Consider the following 16,597-nt stretch of genomic DNA (forward strand, 5'->3'; position numbering starts at 1 on the left):
GACCCATTTGTCCACCGACTTTGAGGTGGACCTCCCCTTCTGTAATGGCTGCAGCACTATTTGGGCTGTTATCAACCGATTCTGTAAAATGGCTCATTTTATCCTCCTTCCAGGCCTTCCCCTCAACACCTGAATTGGCCCAGTTGTTTTACAACCATATTTTACGCCTGCATAGTCTACCTAAGCATATTGTCTCAGATAAGGTGCACAATTTACTGCCAAATATTGGCAGTCCCTCTGTGGTAAGTTTAATATCACACTGGACTACACCACCGCCTACCACCCTCAAGCCAATGGTCAAGCAGAAAGAACTAACTGGACCTTGAAAACCTTCCTGAGAGCCTTTGCCAATAACCACCAAGATAATTGGGCTGCTTTCTTCCCATGGGTGGGATTTTTGCACAATTTCCATGTCAGTGCAGCCACAAGAGCCTCGCAATTCTAGATTATATATGGGAGGTAGTCCTCCCCTCCGCTGCCGGTACCCTTGTGCGTGCCTTCTTCAACAGCCCAATTAACCACTCAAGAACTCCAGAATCTCTGGATCCACATAGAGGAGATGCTCAAAAAGGCTGCACAAAGGGCCAAGAAAGCAACCGACGCACATCAACAACCGGTGCCACAATTCAGACCAGGGGAAAAGGTAAGGCTGAGCACTCACCATATCCAGCTTCAAATGCCTTCCATGAGACTTGCACCTTGCTATAGTGGACCGTTCCTCGTTGCATGCAATGTAGGTCCAGTGACCTACCAGCTTTGCCTACCCACCTCCCTGAGAATCCATGACTATTTCCACATCTCCTTCCTCAAGCCATTAATCCTCACGCGGCCATCCTGGAGAGTACCAAAACCTCAAGACATCTCTGCTGAAGAAAATCAGGTTTACCAGGTGAGCGAGGTACTGGATGTACGACAGAGGAGCAAGAGATGGGAATACCTGATTTCCTGGGAGGGGATTCAACCCAGAGAAAAATACATGGGAACCCACCTCGAATATCCTAGACAAAAATTTCTTAAGGGCATTTCATACATCACACCCTAAGAAGTGTAAGCCCCTTGGGGGGGGGGGGGGGGAGGGTTAGAGGAGGGGGTACTGTTGTGTTCAGCTGGTCTCAACCCCGTCCCATGACCGCCTGCTCTAACCTCATCCCCCCAGGCCGCAGCAGGACTCCTGACGCAGATGGGAAGAAGACGCAGTTGGCTGCCACGAAGGCCCAACACACCACGCTAGGGCCGTCACAACTACTGTACCTTTAAAGGGCCTGTGGCGGGAAATTCCCTGGGATGATGTCCCAGACGTTTCCTACTTAAGGCCTGCTCTGCTCAACATCTGACGCCTTGGCAATAGGTCAGGCTCCATTGAGTAGCTGTTTGCCATGCTGTTGCTGTGCCCTGTCTTTGGTTCCTGATCCTTGGTTCCTGTGTCTTTTTTGGTTCCTGTCTCCTCATCTGGTGATTCCTGATTCGTCTGCTCCCTGCTGCCCTGCCTTCTTCCCTTCGGATTGTCTTTTTGACTTTTGGACCTCTGCTCGGATCCTAGCTTCTTCAATATTGGATTCTCGGCTGACCTCAGACCTCCTGGACTTTGCTATTTTGCTACCTGCCCTGACCTCTGTTTTTGTATCTGCTGTCTGCTGCCTGCCTTGACCTATGCCCAAACTGATCTGTCTTCTTCTTGCTGTCTTTCTTCCACAACTGATCCTCCATCATCCAGAGGGTTGTGCCTAAGTCCAGGCGGCCCCAGCACCCAAGGGCTCAACCTGCAGGGAATGTGGGATGGTATTGGTGAAATCTCTGTTGGGCATCTGTTCCAGCCAGCTCCACCTGCCAAAAGTGAGGACCTGCAGGGCTCCTCCCTGCAGGTAGCACTAACCTCACCTCAGTCCAAGGGTCCACACTCTCAACACTAAGTTCTGGATTTAACTGGACAAATATGAGGTTTAAATATGTCCCACCGCTGACTGAATAAGTTTTACCTGGGAAATTCATTAGCTGGCTAAAACTTAGCCAGATAAAAAGGAAGCAGTGTGATAGTGGGGGTGGGGGTGGGGGTCAGGCTTCAATTTAGCTGGCTAAGTCTGGCCATGTGTAAAGATGTCCTAAAGTTATTTGGATAAAGTACCATATTCAAAATATAAATACATAAGTACATAAGATTTTCCATATTGTGTCAGACCAAAGGTCCATCATGTTACACTCCTGCTCATGGTTTTAGCCACGAGCAGGCACTTACCTTCACAGCACGGAGCCACAGCCAGTTCTCCTCACCGTGGCAGGAGCCGCGGATTCTAGTGTGCCTTTCCTGCATGGCGGGCCCGACCACCATGCTCCAACGCGGCTGGAGCCACCACCAACGCCCTCTCCATCTTCGTGGCCCAGAGGCCACAATCCCCGGGGCTTTCCTGGTGGCTGGAGCCACCCTCTGTCCTTCCTGCAGCAGCAGGAGCTGCTGCTGACATCGGGGCCTGCTCCACAGCCCAGCTCCTGCTTCAGCTCTGCTTCTCCAGCGACGCAGCGGCAGCATGGTCTCTGTCCATGGTCCTGCCCACTTCCCCTCGTGATCAGAAGTCGAGACTTGAAGGTGTGGAGAGTGGACACCTTTGATATTATCAGATTGATGAGTTCCTGAGGAAGCCCCAGGTGTGGGGTGAAACAAAGATCTGTGTCGGACTAGGAGGAATGTGATCGCCCTTCATGATGGATATTAGAAGAGAATCTTGAGTTGGCATATCCGGACATGAGTGTCGGATTCATTTATAAGTGGGAAGTTTATATAGAACATAATCTCATTGATGTTCATTGTTATAAGATATTGAAACAGACTGAGATATAAAAATAGCATTCAATATATAAAAATTGTATTTATGATCACAATGTCTATAGGTGCTATTGGTTTTTAAGGTGGTATGAATATGTGAGTGGGTGCCATGATTAGATAGTTTTTAAATGTTTAGATAGGATTTTCTATTTTTGGAGATATTAATAAAGTTTATACATATAGTGTATTTAAAATTGTATGTACAATTTATTCTCTGTGTATGAGTGGTATTGAGACGAATAGAGAATTATTTTACTATATCCCTGTGTGTTTTTTCACTTCCCCTTAGGGGCAGGGCCACTTCTTCCTTGAAGATTTAAAGGGCCAGCCTCCTGGCCCCACCTGGACTCTGCCTTGGGCGCTTCTTGATCTTCAGCCCTATAAAAGTGCTCTGCAGTCAGTCTGGCCTTGCCTTCACAAGGAGTTAGTTTCCTTGAGGTTAGTCCTCCCAAGGACTTCTCGTCTTCACTCCTGCTGGCATTTTCCTGTTCTTCGTGGGATCCCTCGTTGTTGTTCTATGTTCCTGGTCTCTTCTGGATGTCCTTCATTTTCTTCCTGATGTTCCATGATCCGTTCCGGATGCTCTGTGATATTGCTACTTTGATGTCCTAAACCCTTGGTTCCTTGTAGTCACCTCTAGTGACATGCCATGTCGTGTTTAGTCACCACGTGGCATGTGCCTTTCTTCTCGTCTGCAGCTCAAGTCTCCGGAGGGTCACCCTTGCCCGAAGCCAGGTCTCATCTTGGTCCTGTCTCTCATGTTTGAAGCCAAGTCTCATCTTGGTCCTCCATCCCGACTCTCTTTGCAGCCCTCTGATGTTCTTGAGACTGCTCTGTCCATGCTTAAGTCTCTGACTGAACCTGTTCCATGACCAGCCATGGGCGGCTGTGTAGGGCGCACTTTGGTACAGGCTTCTACTGAATCTTTGCCATGTTCCGGCTTCATCTTCCACGTATTCGTCTGGAGTCTGCTTCATGCTCAAGTGTGGTCCGTGACCAGTCCCGTGGGTCCGCCCTGTGGTGGGCTGTGTAGGACGTGTTGCGTTGCAGCCTCAACCCAGTACTTGACTTTGTTCCTGAACCTTGATCCTGAGTCTTCACATCCCAAGTTTCTTGTCTGTGTCTTCGCGTCTCCAAGTTCTTCATCTCAGTCTTCATGTTCCAGAGCCTTCGCCTGCCCTCGCCTCCTGTCCGGCCAGCCGCCTTTGCCGTTCCCAGCAGCAGGTCCGAAAGGGCTTGGAGTAGTCGGAGGACCTCTCAGAGACCAACCTTGCGTGGTTAGCCTCACTCAGGCTGTGCAGGTCGACAGGAGCCTGGCTTCCTGGTCTCAGCCCAGGTTCAGACACGTCTCGCCTGCCTCGGCACTGCCTTGGAGCCCTCTGGGGTGGTGCCGTGGGCCAAGGGCACACAATCCCCTTGGAAAGGGGATCGCTCTCCTAGCGCTCCCTAACACATCAAGCCCAGTATCCTGTTTCCAGCAGTGGCCAATCCAGATCACAGGTACCTGGCAGGATCCCAAGGAGTAGATAGATTCCATGCTGCTCCCAGAGATAAGCTGTATTTCTGCAACTCTACCTTAATAATGGTTTATGGACTTTTCCTCCAGGAAGTTGTCCAAACTTTTTTTTAATGCAGCTATACTAATAGCTTTCACCAAATCCCTCTGACAATGAATTCCAGAGCTTAATTATGGGTTGAGTAAAAAAATATTTTCTCCGAGTTTTAAACGTATCAGCTAGTAACTGCATTTTGTGTCCCCTAGTCTTTGAGCTCTTTGAAAGAGCAAACTGTTTAATGTTTACTCGTTTCACTCTATTCATTATTTTATATTCCTCTATCATATCTCCCCTCAGTCATCTCTTCTCCAGGCTGAAGAGTCCTAACCTCTTTAGCCTTTACTCATAGGTGAATCATTCCATCACCTTTATCATTTTGGTTGCTTTTCTCTGTAGCTTTTCTAATTTTGATATATCTTTTTTGAGATGTGGTGACCAGAACTGCTCAGTACTCAAGATGAAGTTGCAACATGGAGTGATACAGAGGCATTATGATATTGTTTTATTCTCCATTCTTTTCCTAATAATTCCTAGCATTTTATTTGCTTTCTTGGCTGATGCTGCACACTAGGCAGATGATTTCAAAGTATTATCAGTGATGACACCTAGATCCTTTGACTCCTAATGTTCAACCTTGCAGTGTGTAGCACATTAAATTTCATTTGCATGCCCAGTCTCCAGGTTTTGCAAGGTCCTCTTTCAATTTATCATAATCCTCTTGTGATTCAACAACTTTGTATAATTTTCTGTTATCGGCAGATTTAATCACCTCACTCATTCCAGGTCATTTATAAATATATTAAAAAGTAGTGGTCCCAGAATGGATCCCTGAGGCACTCCACTAGTCACCTTTCTCCATTGGGAAAATTTAACATTTAGCCCTACTCTATGTTTTCTTTAACCAGTTCCCAATCCACAATAGAACACTGCCTTCTACCCCATGACTTTTTAATTTCCTAAGCTCATGAGGGACTTTGTCAAATGCTTTCTGGAAATCCAGATACACTATATCAATTGGCTCACCTTTATCCACGTGTATATTTACGTCATCAAAAAAATGTAGCAGATTGGTAAGGCAAGACTTCCCTTAGCTAAATCCATTTCAAACTATGCCTATCCTTATGTTTAACAGTTTTGTTCTTTATGATAGTTTCTACCATTTTCCCTGGCACAGATATCAGACCCATGGTCTGTAGTTTCCTGGATCACCCCTTGATCCCTTTTTTAAAAATCAGTGTTATATTGGCAACCCTCCAGTCTTCAGGTATCATAGATGTTTTTAATGATTAGTTTACAAATTACTAATAGCAGGTCTGCAATTTCATTTTTCAGTTCTTTCAACACTCTGGGATATATATACCATCTGGTCCAGGTGATTTGTTACTCTTTAGTTTGTCAATTTGCCCTATTATACAATATATTCCAGGTACACAGAGATTTGTTTCAGTCCTGCTGAATCATCAGCTTTGAATATCATTTCTGCCATGGATATCTTTCTTACATCTCCCTCAGTGAAGACTGAAGCAAAGAATTCATTTAGTCTCTTTGCTATGGGTTTGTTATCCCTAAGTGCCCCTTTTAGTCCTTGATCATCTAATGGTCCAACTGACTCCCTTGCAGGCTTTTTACTTCAAATGTACCTGGAAAAGGTTTTATTATGAGTTTTTGCTTCCATGGCAATTTTCTTTTCAAATTCTCTTTGCCTTCCTTATCAATGCTTTTTGCATCTAACTTGCCAGTGCTTATGCCATTTCCTGTTTTCTCCATTTGAATCCCTTTTCTATTTCTTGAAAGATGTTCTTTTAGCTAATATAGCCTCTCTCACCTCACCTTTTAACAATGCTAGTAGTCGTTTAGCCTTACTTTCACCTTTTCTAATGCATGAAATAAATCTGGTCTGGGCTTCCAAGATGGCATTTTTAAACAATGTCCATGCCTGATGTAAACTCTTAACTTTTGCAGCTGCTCCTTTAACTTTTTTTTCCTAACCATTTTCCTCATTTTATCAGTCACCCTTCTGAAAGTTAAATGCTGTCACAGTAGATTTCTTTAGTGTCCTCCCTCCAGTTAAGTCAAATTTGATCATGTTGTGATCATTATTGCCAAGTGGCTGGAACACTATTACCTCTCTCACCAAATCCTGTGTTCCTCTAAGGACTAGGTCTAAAATTGTTTCCCCTCTTGTTGGTTTTTGTACCAGCTGCTCCTTGAAGCAGTCATTTGTTTCACCTAGGAACTTTACTTTTCTAGCATGTCCTGATGCGAAATTCACCCAGTCAATACTGGGGTAATTGAAATCACCCATTATTACCTTGCTGCTGATTTTCTTAGCTTCCCTAATTTCTTTTAGCTTTTCATTGTCTGTTTATTTATTCTGGCAGGTGGATGGTAATACACCCCCACTGCTGTTTTATTTCCCTTTTCAACTGGAATTTCTATCCATAAAGATTTAATATTGCATTTTGTTTCCCGCAGAACTTTTATCCTGATGACTGAATGTCCTCTTTAACATACAGTGCCAACCCTCTCCCCATTTGATCTATCATTTTGATATAATTTGTACCCTGGTATCACAGGGTGTCTGTGATGTAGCAAAATTAAATAAAAAGTCCTTCAGGGCCAGCAGGGCCCAATCCCTCAACCTCCCATCTCTCAAAATTGTTGGGTATAAAATCAAATTCCCCTCCCAAGCAAGGACAAAGTACTATGACCCTTTGTTGGGGTGTTCTGCTTGTTGCCAGCATTAGTAGCTTGGGATCTATCTAATGTTTGGGTAATTGCCAGGTACTTGTAACTTGGATTGGCCACTGTTGGAGACAGGATTGCTGGGCTTGATGGACCCTTGGTCTGACCTAGTATGGCATATTTTATGTTCCCAAAGACACATACTAATTTTTTTTTCTTTGGGGCTGCTCCGGTTAGAGCTTTGGTCCTTTTTGTGGGGTAAAGTTTAAGCTTGTGGCCCAGGTGGTGGCGGTGCTTCTAGATCCTTCTTCCTTAATAAATTTAATGCTATTCCTAGGAAAAACAGGCAGGACAAGTACTGGGTGTTCATCATAAAAATATACTGATTCTTAAAAGTTAATTCAAAGTCCAATTTATCCAAAAGGTTGATATTAAAGTTGTCTGGTTTACAGTTGTTAAACTTCCTTTGGGTATGTGTCCTTAACCACAGGACCCTGAGAGAAAGTTTACACTGCTGTTCTATATGCATAAACTGCCCTAGTGTCCAGGGAAAACTTGCTTGAGGGGATGCCCCTTAAACCCAGAAATATCCCTCCTGAATCCAGATCTTAATTCTCAGTCACCTGGGCCTGTGTCCAGGGCCCTTTTTGTGAAGATTGTGTGTGTGTGTGGGGGGGGGCCCTCCATGATCTTGGTCTTTCTTTACCGAAGTTCTGTGGTCTGTGACTTCTCTAAAGGAAAAATCTGCTGTGGACTGGAAACTGGCTATCCCAGCCCTGTTTCCAGGTGAGATGGGGTGGGTCAAAAAGCCTCCCCACAAACAAAATGGGAGAACCTTCTTAATTTCAAAAATCTCTGATTTTATGCTGTCACTAGTGTTTTCCTCTTCCAGGGAGTAGAAAAGGGCTCACAGGTCTCCAGCCCTTGTCTTTTGGATTCAGGGAGTTGCCTTCTCTAGAAGGGTTAAAGGTTTAAACAACAATCCCAATCTCAAAAAAATGAGGATAAATTCTAGCCATCAAAAATCCCACGCTGAGAAGCACTGTCATTGATGCTTGCCTCCCCTAGGGAGTAAAAGGGATGGCTCACAGGTCTTCAAGCCCCTGGTCCTTCGAAAAGAGACCATGGTTTTCCCCAGAATGAGAATCCAAAAAAGAATCTGGAAAAAATTCTATTTCTCTTCCAGATTTAAGCAGGACCTCTCAGACAGGGAAGTGTACCGAGGGGAACGTCCTGGGGAGAGCCCAACTTAAAAAGAGGAACCAAAAGAGCTCATGCCTCTCCATAGGCTAACTGAAAAGGACCACACTGAAATTACCTCACTAAGTACCCCGAGACAACCAATCACAGCCCTCGAGGTCGGGTGGGGCCAAAAAGGAGTTGAAATCTCACTAAGCTATTATTTTTTGATAAAGGGCCATCTGGTGGCAGAACAAGGGATCTGCCACACTGTTATGGGCCATAGCAGCCTGAGGGGCCCTGGCCCTACCCCCCCCCCCCCCCCAATTTTCCAAAAAACAAACAGGCTCAGTGCCCTCTCCTATCATCTACCCACCCACAAGCCAAACCTTTCCCCCTCCCGCTCCACCCAGATCCTGCCAAAAGACCCAGAGCTCCCAGCAGCATCTAGCCACTTAGATTTATCCAGGTATGTGTACTCAAATAAATTTAGCTGAGTATATTCAGTGGGAAATTTGGCCCACTGAATAGTAGGGATGACCATTTCATTTATTTTTTTTTTTTCATTTTGTTTCGATTAGTGCACATTAACTTTTTTTTTTTTTTTTTTTTTTTTTTTTTTTTTTAAGTGCGCACTAAAAAAATTAGTGTTCACCAAATTGAAATACTGCACACTAAATCAAAATATTTGGAAATTGAAAACTAAAAAAAATGTAGTGTGCACTAAAAAGAAATGAAGCAATAAAAATTAACAAAAACTGAAAAACAAAATAAAACAAAGGCTGCACATCCCTACTGAATATCCATGACAAGTTATCCGGCTAACTGCCGGCTGCACCCACTGTGTACCACACCAGCTACTCTCCTTACCGACCCTCTGTTCCAAAATGCACCTAGCAGTGTTCTTCATTTTGTGGACCTGACTTGTGACAAACTATCTGCTTCTACTCTTATAAGACCCAGCGGCCGGGGCTTCCTGTGGTGTCCACTGATGACATCAGCACCTCACAGGCTTATAAGAAAACTCAGTGCAACAGACGCATTCCTCAGCAACAGGTGCTACTGTGGATTCCTGTGCCAAGGTGGTTTCATCGCTCCTGATCCTGCCTCCTGTTCCTGCTTGTCTGCCTTCCTGTTTGTTGTGTTCCTGCCTCTGTTCCAGTCCTTGCTTCCTACCCACCTTGCCGTTTTAACTTTGCCTTTGGACCGACTGCTGGTTACTGAACCAGCCTGGCCCTTTGACTTTGCTTCGTTTGCTGCCTGCCCTGACTTTCTGCATTTCTTCTCGTCTCTGCCTGAACTCTGCCTGCCCTGACCCTCAGCGTGTCCCTTCGTCTCTGCCAAGTCTCTGACTGTCCTGACCGTGGCCTACAACACATCAGCTGCCGCCTGTCGGGGTCTATCCATGCTCACATGAACCAGGCAACGCCAATCCGACAGCGGTCCTAGGGCTCACATTCCTGAAGTGCGACAGTCAGTTTCATTTTCCCAATGTGCTGGCGTAAATTTTCTGCAAAATTTCCACTGAAACAGTGAAAAATTCAGAAGACTTCTCTTAGCCAAGAGCTGAAGCTCACAGCAGCTTGAAAAAACAGACTTACTATTTCATCCCATTATAGAAGTTATTTCTTACCCAGGTTTCTCTGATTCAAAATATACTGTGTTAGATGAGTTAAGAATATCAAAGAATATTAAAACAATCCAAAATGGCTAATTTCTGTTCTACTTAGTTTACAGTACATTTAATTGAGGCACCTATACACAAAATTCCAAATGTATGGGCTATGAATAAGAATGTAACACAAATGTCTTCTGTCAAAAAGAAGAAAATGAAGGAAGAAAGTGATGCAGATGGACACTTTTTTCCAACCCTGAGAATGCTAGTATGGAAGTAATATCTAAAAGGGGCCTCTCTCTCTTGCTACTTTGCTATGTAAACGCAGCAGTAACTGTGCTGATGATCCTTTCCAGAACCCCATGCAAGTGTGGCATGTAAAGAGAAAATATAGCAAAGGTCAACTGAAGAGTATATTCATATAAAATGAAAAAAAACACAAAAACAAAAAACCAGGCATTGCATCCTGATTAAAAGCTGCATACCTTTTATTACACAAGAGTTCAAGAAATAAAATACATTAGAGCAAAAAGGAGATGAGACTTAGAAACAGACCAAAAAAGGAAGCAACTGTCCAAAACAAGCAAGCTGACTGAATGCTAGTAGTTCTGCAGTTTCAATCCTTTATTTGGATTCATTCTTCTTTGTTTTTTTCCCCCACATGGTGCACAGCCTAGCTATGTCACTTTGTTTTACAAGACCAAGTACACAGATTGTTCTTCTAAATCTAAAGAGCTGATCTACACAAGAGTTCCTTTATATCTCTAATGAGAGCTATTATTAAAACCAGTTGACCTAATTTTATTGCCTTTAAAGCCACTGTGCACTGCATTTACACAGGCTGCATGTGAAATGCAAGGTGGGAAGACAATGTATTAGGGATGTGAATCAGGCTTCGTACGATATTTTCAAAATCGTCAGAAATCGGGGGCTCCCCCAAAACGATAGGAAAACCCCACGATATTGTTCGTGGGGGTTCTCTTATCGTTTTGGGGGAGGGCGGGAAGAACGGCACACAAAAATAACCCCTAAACCCACCTCGACCCTTTAAAACTAATCCCTTAGCTTCCCCCACCCTCCCGACCCCTCCAAAAACGTTTTACAGGTACCTGGTGGTCCAGTGGAAGTCCCGGGAGCGATCTCCCGCTCCCGGGCCGTCGGCTGCCACTAATCAAAATGGCGCCGATGGCCCTTTGCCCTTACCATGTGACAGGGTATCCATGCCATTGGCCGGCCCCTGTCTCATGGTAGGAGCACTGGATGGCCTGCACCATTTTTAAAGAGAGCAGGAGATCGCTCCCGGGACCCCCACTGGACCACCAGGTACCTGTAAAATGTTTTTTTTTGGGGGGGGGGAAGCTAAGGGATTAGTTTTAAAGGGTCGGGGTGGGTTTTTTGTTTATCGGCTCGGGTGCAGCAGATAAACAAAACCGCGATCGGGCCGGACGAAAAAAAACAAAAACACGATGTGAATCTGAACCGGAATCTGAACCGATTCCGGTTCACATCTCTACAATGTATACATAGGAAGGCCAAAATTCTGCGCTACTTCTCCGGATAAGTGGTAGCTGCTGAATATCTGGCTGCAATTAGCAGTCACCACTTAGCTAGATAAGTACTTATCTGGCTAGATAGCTAGAATACTTGTGGGCAGATCAAGGCAGAGCTACTTAGGCTATTTGGTCTTATCCAGGTAAGTTAACCAAATAAGTTAGACCTGCTCGATAGCAGATAAAAGTTAGTCAGATAGAACTTAGCCCACTAACTAGAACTTACCGGCCCCATAAGGTTGGGACCACCATCGTGTTAAAGGGCTGTTCACCGTGTTCTTTTGTGCCTCTATTTTCCATGAGAGAAGAGAAGGCGCCATACAGCCGTGATGCTTCTTTGAGGGAGGGGTCCCACTATCACGGTGACACCTCCCCCGCATTAGTGGGACCCCTCCTACGAGAAAACGTGACTTAGTGTATTCAGGGTTTAGATAACCAGATATCTTTGAATATTAGGCCCAAAGTAGTATTGGGATTATTCCTTACTAAAAGTCAAGAGCTAGTTATGTTCTGTATGTGAGACCGAGGTGAGGTATTCTGCTAGTGTACAAGTTCTGTGTAGGATCTGTAGCAATCCAACTTTTTTCTGTTTACCCACTAGAAAAGTGTATTGGTATTTTTGACCAGGTAGTATTTGCAGTGTTGCCTTTTCATACAGAATTGCTGCTGTTTGAGTTCTGGGAGTTTGTGCAGTTTGGTATGGCAGTTTGCCATCTAGGTTTTGAGTGACTTTTTGCAGAGTTTGGTGTTATTTCACAAAGTGCCTAGTAATGGAGGGACTTTGTCTCACTGTTACTGAAATGACAATATAATTTGAATGTTTTTCTTATGGTAGTAGTAAGGGACAAAAATTCCTGTTTAGCCCAGCCAGCCATCTCAGCAAGTACATTTACATTTATTAAAATTTATGAATCACCTAACACTAAAACTAAGTCTAGGCGATGTACAAGATAACATACTTAAGTATAATAAAACATTCACCCATGGTAGTATACATTTTTAATTGATAAATTTAGATATTTCTAGGGAGTTTTTTTTTATGATCTCCAAAAATCACAGATTATACATTCATCAGACATTGTGACATGATTTTTGAAACATATTTGTAATTCATGTGTGTGTATATATTTATAACTGCACCAATGATAAAAGCCCAAGATCACACTCTAGATGGGAAAAGTGATGAATTTGCAAATTCTTTTCATGATAAAGTTAGTAGGCTTACTGATCTACTTCATATGCATGTTGCCCCTGATATCACTACCTCATCAATGACTGGTACTACTTGGGACCAGTTCCACAAAGTCTGAGTGAGTGAGGTTGTGGAGACAATTGCTGCACTTAACACATTTTGTCTGCTATCTTTTTGATCCAATGTGCATTTTAAAGTTATGAGAGAAGATCTGGGCCAATCTTTCGTCAGATAGATCTGGGCCAATCTTTCGTCAGATAGTTAATCTATCGATGAATGACGGGCAAATACCTAAGGCAAAAAATTGCCTCGGTTCGCCTGGTACTGAAAAAGGCTAATCTTGATCCACTAGAATACCTAATTACCAGCCTGTCTCCACATTTCCGTTAATTGCCAAAGTTTTAGAGAATATAGCATTGAAACATCTCAGTAAGTATACTGAAGAAAGTGGTCTATTAGATATGTACAAATTTGGTTTTTGCACAGCTCATAGGACTGCAACTTTGTCACTGATCAAAATATGTCTTAGAGGATTTGATAACAAAACAGGTTATCTTTAAATGAAGATCATAAGAAGTTGCCATACTGGGTCAGACCAAGGGTCCATCAAGCCAAGCATCCTGTTTCCAACAGTGGCCAATCCAGGCTAAAAGTACCTGGCAAGTACCAAACACTAAGTAGATCCCATGCTACTGATGCCAGTAATAGCAATGGCTACTTCCTAAATCAACTTGATTAATAGCAGATAATAGACTTCTCCTCCAGGAACTTATCCAAACCTTTTTTAAACCCATCTACACTAACTGCACTAACTGCATCCTCTGGCAACAAATTCCAGAGCTTAATTTATTTGCATGCACTACCTCTTGTGTATGCAAATATTTCTCATGCATATTCATTAGGGATATCCTGAAAACCCAACTGGCTGGGGGAGCCCATAGGACTGGTTTGAGGACTCCTGCTTTAAGCCAGACTAAACGAGTTTTAAGAAATTATTTTTATAAGCTTCACATGTTTAGACAACTGAAGTCTTATATATCAGAAGAAGATTTGAGAACTCTGTTGCACACCATGGTACAATCTACCATTGATTATTGCAATTCACTTTATTTGGGGCTACCTTAATCAACACAAAGCCTTGCAGGTTGTCCAAAATGACGCTGCAAGAATTATAGCAGGTCAATGTATTCAAACACATAACGCCCATGTTGGCTAAATTGTGCTGGTTACTTATTAGTTACTGGATTAGGTTTAAGGTAATTATGCTTACTTTAAAGGCTTTAAATGGGCTGGCACCTCACTGTGTTAATGCTATTTTAAATGCATATCGACTGGCACGTGTTACCCAACATCTGCTAGATGTTCCGTCATTTGAGCAGGTGAGATTGTCAATGTAGGAATAGTCTATTTTATGTTATGGGACCAAGTATCTGAGGGTGTCAAAAATAAAATATCCCTACTCAGCTTCCTTAAGAAGCTGAAAGCTCATTGAAACATAGAAATGAAGGCAGAAGACGACCAAATGGCCTATCCAGTCTGCCCAGCAAGCTTTCACAATTATTTTTCTTATACTTATCTGTTACTCTTGGCCCTTATTGGTAACGTTTTGGTTCCAATTTCCTTCCCCCCTGCATTTATTTAAGATGGCTTACCGTTAATATGACAACAGGCTGGAAGTTATTTTCTAATAGTCATGTTTGAGGTGTAGAAACTGGACTATAGTCAGTGTGGAAATAACTAATTGTACTTGCCTATGTATGTAAGAGTAGTTTGTTAATGTACAGGAACATAATATTTAGCAGTCTTTGAATTTACGTAATATGTTTTTAATTTAACCATTTCTTGATATTTTATCTTTATTTTTAAACTTATTATATGCTCTTAGTTTTTCAATTTTTGTGCTCCTCTGTTTTACATACCTTTTAATGCATGTTTTTTTTTTTTTTGTTTAATTTGATTTTTCTTTCATGGGATGTATCTTTGTAATCTGCCTGAAATTGTGGACAGGCAGAATATAAATCTAAATAAATATATATAATGTAACATACATACATATACTGTATATACACACACACTAAACAACATTTAATATTTAAAAGTATGATGTCTAATTATGTCATTTTACAGAATTGTTCTGGGAAGGGTTGTGGTAGGGACATAATGATTGCTGAGTTTGGTTATCAAAATCTCAGGGATGGTTATGGGCCTGAAAATTAATTGGGGAGAAGGCACAAGGCCATAAGGAAGTGGTTCCCAAACCTGTTCTGGAGGGACCCTCAGCCACTCAAGTTTTCAGGATACCTCAGTGAATAAGCTTGTGTGGGAGAATGGTTGGGGCTCACAGGCCCTATGCTAATTGTAAAGCTCTGCAGCTATTGCCACTGCAAAAAGATCTGTAGGATTGCAGCTCAAGGAGCATAGGAGGTAGAAAAATGGGGAGATGGGGGGGGGGGCAGCAGCTGGCACTTGGCAGGGGGTGAAGGGATTGCTGCTGGGCAGAAGGTTGGAAGAGAGGAGGTTGCTGCTGCAGAGTGGAGGACAAGGGGCTGTAATTGTTGGACAGGAGATTGTGGGAGAGATGGGGGGGATACTGCTGGACAGAGGGATGAAGGAGAGAGGACTCCTGCTGCTAGGCAGGGGATTATGGGGGAGAGGAGGATACTACTGGGCAGAGGGTTGGAGAAAGGGGGCTTCTGTTGCTAAGCAGATGGTTGGGAAAGATTGTAAATATTATTTATTGTAAAATGAGAGTATTTTATTGAGGTAAACCACTTTGGGCATAATTTTATGGTAAGGTGGGTAGTAAAAATGGTGGTGGTGGTGATAATGATGGATGCTAGGTAAGGGCGGGAAGAGAGTGAGGGAAGTTTCTAGGCAAGGGATTGGTGGGGAGATGAGGGATGCTGCTAGACAAGTAGTGGAGGAGAGAATGGTGGGAGAGGATGAGAGGGGGATACAGGGCACACACAGAGGAGTGGACTGGGAGAAAGAGAGATGCAGGGAAAGTAGGTAGGGGAGAGGAGGGAGATTCAGGGCACAGAGTGGATTGGGGGATGTAAGGATAGAGAGAAAGGGGGATTCTGGGCATAGGATGGGAGAAGAGAAAGATATTCTAGATAGGAGAAGAGAGAGTGGGCTGTTTTGCTGGAGCTGCTGCTGCCTCCAGAAAGACAGTTGTGCCTTTGCCACCAAAGGAGAAAAGTGCTGTATCAGAGCTGCCATTGGTAAGTCAAGGTGCGAGGGGGGGGGGGGGGCCGTAATTTGGACACAAGACTGCTATCTCACACTCAGCTTCATACTCTATCAGTTCAATCAGAAGGGCGACCAGGAAGGTGGAGGGTCTTCATAGGATGACATACAAGGAGAGATTGAAGAATCTAAATATGTACTCCCTGGAGGAAAGGAGGAGGAGCAGGGGTGATATGATTCAGACTTTCAGATACTTGAAAAACTTTAATGATCCAAAGACAACGACAAACCTTTTCCATCAGAAAAAAATCAGCAGAACCAGAGGTCACGAGCTGAGGCTCCAGGGAGGAAGACTAAGAACCAATGTCAGGAAGTATTTCTTCACAGAAATGGTGGTGGATGCCTGGAATGCCCTTCCGGAGGGTGGTGAAGTCTAAAACTGTGAAGGACTTCAAAGGGGCGTGGGATAAACATGTGGATCCATCAAGTCTAGAGGGCGTGAATAAAGTGGAGGCAGCAAAACACTGCACGGAGCAGCAGTAGCCACAGAGGCATTCAAACACTGCACGGAGCGGCAGTAGCCACAGAGGCATTCACGGAGCGGGATGCCAGTGGCCAGTAGTTAGTGTTCCACCTTCACGGAGCGGAAGGATGGAGGGCTGCTATCTCTAAAAAATAAATAAATAAATAAATAAACCAAACAAAAAAATAAAAACAGGGGTGGGTAAGAGTATGGGGCAAGGGGGTGGCCTGCTTGTTACAGCGGTTGCTACCCCTAATTGAGCTGGATGTCACTTGGATGCAGATACGGAG

At 43.7% G+C, this 16,597-nt stretch overlaps 1 protein-coding gene across 1 annotated transcript in view; it reads left to right on the top strand.

Moving 5' to 3' along the window:
- FAR2 (fatty acyl-CoA reductase 2) overlaps positions 1–16,597 on the top strand; it is a 633,073-nt gene that overhangs the window by 587,880 nt on the left and 28,596 nt on the right.

Source organism: Rhinatrema bivittatum, chromosome 4 (assembly GCF_901001135.1).
Source record: "Rhinatrema bivittatum chromosome 4, aRhiBiv1.1, whole genome shotgun sequence".
Lineage (NCBI taxonomy): Eukaryota > Metazoa > Chordata > Amphibia > Gymnophiona > Rhinatrematidae > Rhinatrema > Rhinatrema bivittatum.